The sequence below is a fragment of the Ovis aries genome, chromosome 25 (assembly GCF_016772045.2).
Source record: "Ovis aries strain OAR_USU_Benz2616 breed Rambouillet chromosome 25, ARS-UI_Ramb_v3.0, whole genome shotgun sequence".
Taxonomy (NCBI): Eukaryota; Metazoa; Chordata; class Mammalia; order Artiodactyla; family Bovidae; genus Ovis; species Ovis aries.
In genome coordinates this window covers 23,441,072-23,448,493 of record NC_056078.1, presented here as the reverse complement: position 1 = coordinate 23,448,493, position 7,422 = coordinate 23,441,072, and the positions used below count along the sequence as shown (strand labels likewise).

The 7,422-nt window shown below is 38.0% G+C and overlaps 1 pseudogene; it reads left to right on the top strand.

Annotated features, from left to right (window-relative positions):
- The first annotated feature begins 5,754 nt into the window (after nucleotides 1-5,754).
- LOC114110789 (small ribosomal subunit protein uS2-like) lies at nucleotides 5,755-6,661 on the top strand (annotated as a pseudogene).
- Nucleotides 6,662-7,422: the final 761 nt, after the last annotated feature.

Genomic DNA, 7,422 nt, shown 5'->3' with positions numbered 1-7,422 from the left:
TTTAGGATGGACTGGTTGGATCTCCTTGCAGTCCAAGGGACTCTCACAGTTCAAAAGCATCAATTCTTCGGTGGTCAGCTTTCTTTATAGTCCAACTCTCACATCCATACATGACCACTGGAAAAACCATAGCCTTGACTAGACAGAACTTTGTTGACAAAGTAATGTCTCTGCTTTTTAATATGCTGTCTAGGTTGGTCATAACTTTCCTTCCAAGAAGTAAGTGTCTTTTAATTTCATGGCTGCAATCGCCATCTGCAGTGATTTTGGAGCCCAGAAAAATATTATAGTGTATCGAAAGAATGTCTGGAGGTTGTAAAGATGTTACTAGACCCACTCCCATAATTTACATTTTATGATAACAAGATTAGCCAGAAGGTTTTTTTTTTTTTCCTCCCAGAAACTGTCCTCAAGCAGGATACATTATTGTTATATAATCCTAAGGAATGTAGAGGAAAAAAAGTTTGTCCTTTCCTCCTCCTTGAGAATTCCAGACCCCTCTCTCCTTGGGGACCGCCAGAGTTCTTATCAACCTGCCTAGTAATTGACTCTCTCAATACTTTTGGGAGTAGAGCATTGAAGATTTTTTGGCCATTGGGTTTATACATAAGAAATGTAATATTTTCTTTTTAAAAGTTTTCTTCCTGTTGTAAAATGTCAGGAGCAAGGATCTTAAAAGGATGTGGACATTGTGAAAGTTGTCTTGCTGATTTTTGTTTTTGCTTTTATTATTTTTTACTGAGGTGAAAAAGACAAAACAAGAATTAGTCATTTTATCTGTGTTTTATTTTTGCTGTGTTGGGTCTTTGTTGCTGGGCAGGCTCTGGTTGTGCTGAACGAGGGCGCTCTTGGTTGTGGTGCCCGGGCTTCTCACTTCTCTTGATGTGAGCATGGGCTTTAGAGCACAGGCTCAATAGTAGTGGTGCATGGGCTCAGTTGCTCCACGGCATGTGGGATCTTCCTGGACCAGGAATCAAACCCGTGTCTCCTGCATTGGCAGTCAGATTCTTTACCACTGAGTCACCAAGAAAGCCCCCAAATTAGCCATTTTAAAGAGGACAACTCAGTAGCGTTTAGTACTCTCCCAGTGTTGTGCAACTATCACCGCTTTCTGGTTCCAAAACATTTTTATCATCCCCAAAGACCGCCCAATCTAGACATGGATACTTTTTCTAGAACATAAACTGGTATACTGGCTTCAAAATTTGTTCTTAATATACCAGCCACCATGGAAATAAGCCAGATTGTTATATTCTGACCATGCAATTCCTTTAGAGCTTCACTTTATACAGTTTGTAGTTTTCTTATCAGAAAATCTCAAAAGGATATTAATGTCCTTTCTTCCTATCATGTTCTTTGAATCCAGTCATGTAGAAATTAAATCAGAACATAGTATTCAAAAACCTAGAATAACATTTTATTTATTGTTTTTGTTTTAGGATATTTAGAAGTGTACTGCTATAGGACTTTGAAAATGCAGGCTGCTGAGTAGGCAAATCTCATAAAGAATGGTTAATTTAGCAAATAAGTTAATAGATCTGTAAATGTTTTTGCTTTTTTTTTTTAACCAGCACATATGCTCTCATTTGTCATATGCTGTAGAATGATCATCATTGTCATTCTGTGATGGAGATTCTCTTTTAAACAGGGCTTAAAGTGGGTAGAATTTTATGGAGAATAATTTCTGGTACTATTGTGGGGGGTGGAAGAGAAGGGAATAGGGAAAGGGTCAGAGAATGCTTTTATCTTTTCATTTTCTCCTAAAACTCTATTTTTAAAAATTAGATATCTTGCCTTCAGATTTCTGCTTTTCTTATTATCTAGCTGTTTATTTTGTAAATGAGATTTAGAAATGAATAAGAAAGTTTCAGAGGAAGAAACATTCTCTCTGGAAAGCAGACTCTCACCAGCTTTGGTTAGTCATGAGTAACAGTTAAGCCAAATTTGTTGTTTTATTCTATCAATCAAATATACAGCTAGTCTCTTTTTCCTGTTTTAGTGTGGAATAAAATACCACACAACAACACATATACCTAATAAATCTATGTAACTATGGAGATTTATAAAAAAGCACAAAGTTTAATTACATTAATTATGGATAGTAAATTAAATAGAAAATAATAACCAAAGTACTATAATAAAATAAGTAAAATAAATTACATTTTAATTAAATTATGTATATAAATATATACATATATGTAATTATTTAAAACAGTGTTTCTTTAAGTGTGAGTCCCAGACCAGCAGCATTGGCATCACCTAGGAACTTGTCAGAACTATAGTATCTATTGATTCAGAAACTCTAGGGGTGGGATCCAGCAAGCCCTGTTTTAATAAGCCCTCATGGTGGTTCTTTATTTTATTTATTTTTAAACTGTGTTTTAAAACATTCTTTATTTGGCTGTGCCAGGTCATAGTTGCAGCATGCAAAATCTTTAGCTGTGGCATGCAAACTCTTAGTTGTGGCATGTGGGATCTAGTTCCCTGATCAAGAACTGAACCTGGGCTCTCTGCATTACAAGCATGAAGTCTTAACCATTGGACCACCAGGTGGTTCTAATACAGGACTCACGTTAAAATTTGGAAAGTGGAGAATTACCCTACTATGCCATGCAATGCAGGAGACCTGGATTCGATCCCTGAGTTGGGAAGATCCCCTGGAGAAGGGAAAGGCTTCCCATTCCAGTATTCTGGCCTGGAGAATTCTATGGACTGTATAGTCCATGGGGTCGCAAAGAGTCAGACAGGACTGAGCGACTTTCACTTTCACTTTTACCCTATTATTCGCTGATAGAGTGCCCTCCAGTGTTTTTGCCAAAACTGCATTGACAAATTACTGGGCTTGGCCTAGAAATCCCGAAGTAAAGATGAAAATAAAAGAATTTTTTTTTTTTGTCTTCTAAAATTGTCCTCCCTCAATATTTCTTTAAGGGGTTTTTCTTACACATACTTTTACAAATTTTAGAAAATATAATCTATACAATTTGAAACTTTGGTCTTTTTTGGACTTACCATTATGGAATAAAAGTACTTTGTAAAAGTCATTAAAAGTATGTTGTAAAGATACTATTTAAAGACTGCTTAAAAGTCCATAATTTCATTCTGTTTATTTTCCACATTTGTACTATGGAAGGTTATCTTTTTAGAAGTTGAGATGAGGGAGCAGTTCCTTGCTTACAATATTATTTTGTATATACTTACCAATATCTTCTCATATTGTCAAAAAGGCATAGACAAATTTGGTGAAACTGTAAAACAGGCAGTTGCTGGTGCTTAAAAATGTTAATTTGTTACAATTTTGTGTTTTCCATTTCATGTCTTCTCCTTTTGAGACCTCCTTTTAGGCTTGTATACTTCCTGTCTCCTCAGTTTACTGACCCTTTTGCTGCTCAGTGTCTTTTGGATTCGTTTCTTCCATTAAATATTTTCACAGTCTTCCTCAGGTTCTATCTTAAAACCCCTAAAGGCAGGAATTTGGAGACTATGATAAGTAATTGAAAAGGTACTTGACCTACTTGCCTTGGATCTCAGCATAGAGGTGCTTGCTTACTTAAGCATAGGGGTTGATGGAGGACCTGTGGAACCAGACAGACCACCTCTCCATGTATTAGTTTTCTGTCTCTGGAAAATAAATACCTTTGAGCTTAGACTAGCTCATCTAAAAAAGAAATAATCTAACAGTATCTAATTGATAAATGTGAGCATTATGTTACACTTAAATTATAATTTATAGATATGAGCATTACATTATATATAAAGTGCTAGGATAATGTCTGACAAATTCCCATTAACTATTAGATAATACTATTAGAAGCACTATTAGTGTTTGTTTAACTCTAGAGCCATCTTTGTACAGCTGCTGAGATTCTTGGTTTTAGCTCTTCATTTTTGTGACTAATAATGCTTAAGTTATTTACATTTTATGTTAATGGAAAACTGGCTCTACTTTTTCCTGCAATTATATTTAACCTTTAAAATTTAAATTTTTATGGAAAAGGTGTTTTAAGAAGGCATTATCTCAGATTCCTATTTTCTTCTTCTTTTTAAAAACTCAAACTTATAAAAAACTTTCTCAGAGGAAGTTATCTTTGGTAAAGTAAGTTTATTTTTATTGTCATTATAAATTACAGCTTTCCTAGAAATTTGCAGGGAAAAGCATATATTAGTGTACTATTAATTATAAGCTTATTTAATATTTTTTTGTAATCTGTGAATATGCTCAGTTCTTAGGCATCATAACTTAAAATACTAACTGAAAAATAAAGGAAGCACAATTAAGCTTTATTCTTATATTGTATAATTTTGGGGATTTTGGACATATGTTTATTGACTCCAAGAAAGCTGTTTAGCATGAGTCACTTAAGTGATTATATTTATATTTATTTGTTCTCTCCAAGTGCTGAGTGAGCAGTGTGCAATACTTTGGCCTATTACATTTATTCATTTACTTATCGACCTTTCATTGAGTGAATATTATGTGTTACATACCATGCTTGGTCCTAGGTGGATAAGCATGGGTAAGATATGGTAGAGTTCATTTCTTTTGTGGAGAAACATGTGAACACATAATTTTGATATGCTAAGTTCTATAACAGAGGTATATAGAAAGAAGCATGGGGTTGGTACATTTAACTTGGCATTTAATTAGTTGGGGAACAAGGATTGATGGTTGTATAAGAGGCCAGGCAATTAGGTAAGACTTGTCAAAGAAAATGTTTGTCTGAGCCAAGTTCAGAGTGGCCCAGGCTGGTATATCTGAGGGAACAGAGAGCAGAATATAAAAGCAGCACTGTTATCATTTGTAGATGACATAGGAATCAACCAAGAAATATAAAACTAAGGAAAGTTCTGTGAGATTGCTAGATATGAAATCAGTCAGTCAGTCAGTTAAGTAGCTCAGTCTAGTCCAACTCTTTGCAACCCTATGGACTGTAGCACGCCAGATTTGCCTGTCCATCACCAACTCCCAGAGCTTTCTCAAACTCCTGTCCATCAAGTCGGTGATGCCATCCAGCTGTCTCATCCTCTGTTGTCCTGTTCTCCTCCTGCCTTTGATCCTTCCCAGCATCAGGGTCTTTTCTAATGAGTCAGTCCTTGGCATCAGGAGGCCAAAATATTGGAGCTTCAGCTTTAGCATCAACCCTTCCAATGAATATTCAGGATTAATTTCCTTTAGGATTGACTGGTTTGATTTCCTTGCAGTCCAAGGGACTTTCAGGAGTCTTCTCCAATGCCACAGTTCAAAAGCATCAATTCTTTGGTGCTCAGTCTTCTTTACAGTCTAACACTCACATCCATATATGACTACTGGAAAACAGATATCAATACATATTAAAAAGCCGTACTATTACACATTCCCACAGCTTTAAAAAATATTTGCCTATTTATTTGTGTGTGTCAGATCTTAGTTGCGTCACAGGGCATGTTTCTTGTGGCCTTCAGGTTCTCTAGTTCTGCCATGCTGGCTTATTTGTTTTGCAGTTTGTGGGATCTTAGTTCTTTGACCAGTTATTGGACCTGCGTACTCTCCTTTGGAAGGCAGACTCTTAATCCCCCGACTACCAGGGAAGTCCCAATTTTGTGCCTTTTGATAGTGATTTCACTATCTAAAATGACTCTCACATATGTATAGTGTTCAAGCGCTCTCTAGTGTTCTTAAGTGCAAGGAGTCTGTGATGTGTTTTATGGAGAAGATATTTGTGTTACATAAGCTTTTTCAGATATGAGTTATAGGGCTACTGGTCAAGAATTCAAATGGATTTCATTCTGCAAATGAAGGAGGAGAATGTCCTCCAATTCCTTGCAGTAGGAACCCACCTAGGTGGCACCAACCTTGACTTCCACACGGAACAGTACATCTACAAAAATGATGGCATCTAAATCATAAATCTGAAGAGAGCCTGGGAGAAGATTCTGTTGGCAGCTTGTTCATTGTTGCGATTGAAAACCCAGCTGATGCTGGTGTCATATTCTCTAGGAACACTGGCCAGCGAGCTTTGTTGAACTTTGCCGCTGCTGCCGCTGCTGCCACTTCTATTGTTGGCTGCTTCACTCCTGGAGCCTTCACTAACCAGATACATGCAGTGTTCTGGGAGCCATGATTTCTGGTGTTTACTGACCCCAGGGCTGACCACCAGCCTCTCACAGAAGCCTATGGTAACCTGCCTACCATTGCTCTGTGTAAGACAGATTCTCCACTGTGGATATTGCCATCCCATGCAACAACAAGGGAGCTCACTTAGTGGGTCGAGTGCAGTGGATGCTCAACTGGGAAGTTCAGCACATGCGTGGAACACTCATGGGAAGTCACGCTTCATCTCTGCATGATATCCTGAAGAGATATCGACAGATATCCTGAAGAGATTGAAAAGGAAGAGCAGGCAGCAGCTGAGAAGGTGTGACTGAGCAGGGGTTTCAGGGTAAATGGACTACTTCAGCTCCAGAGTTCACTTCTCCTCAACCTGAGGTACTGGACTGGTCGCAAGGTGTGCCGGTCCCTTCCGTGCCTGTTCAGCGGTTCCCCACTGAAGAATGGAGTGCTCAGCCTGCCGCTGCCCGCTGCTCTGCAGCTCACACTGCTCGGGCCATGGAATGGGGAGAAACTGTTCTTCCTCAAACTCTTAAAATGGAAATTGGGTTGACAGAAGATGAACAGTTGTAAAAAAAAGAGAATATATCAAGTAAGATGCTTTTAACAGAAGCACACGTAAAACAAGAAGCAAATATTGATCATAGTGGAAATATTGTGACCACAGACTCACAGTAACTGTATTTCTCCTAGGAGCAATGGTTCAGTAGTCACTAGTTCAGTGTTTATGGTGACTTTATAGCATAATTAATGCCAATAAACTGTATATGTCCAGCATCTAGTAAAAAAAAAATACAGGGAGGTTTAGTAAAAATAATTCACTATTAGGAAATGGTTAAATTGGTGTTGGAGGGCTGAAAATCAGGGAACCAGAGGGAATACAGGCACAGCTATCACCCTTGGGGGAACAAAGGCAAGAAGAGGCATTCTTAAAACCTTCAAGTTGGTCCAGTGGAGCCAGGACACAGCTGTCTGAGGAGAGAGAACTGTCAGGATGAAGGATACAGACAGGACATTTCTGGGACTGTGAAGGAGCTGAACCTGGAACAGCTGTTGCTGATTCAAGGAATGAAGAACCATTGCTGGGCTGAGCTGTATGAACAGCAAGGAAATAGGAAAAAGCAAATTTCACCTACTCTCTTGCCTTCGAGTGTCCTTGGAAGAAGCTAAGAGAAAACCAGCCTGGTGAAGGAGGGCAAGCTAAGTTCCAGCTCCAGTATCACAAAGCAATAGTAGATTTGGAGCTGAGAGGACTAAAATTTTGGGTTTGTTGGTTACAGTAAATAACACTATCCTAAGTATTACTACAAGGGTTTTTGTTGCAGTGTTTGTCT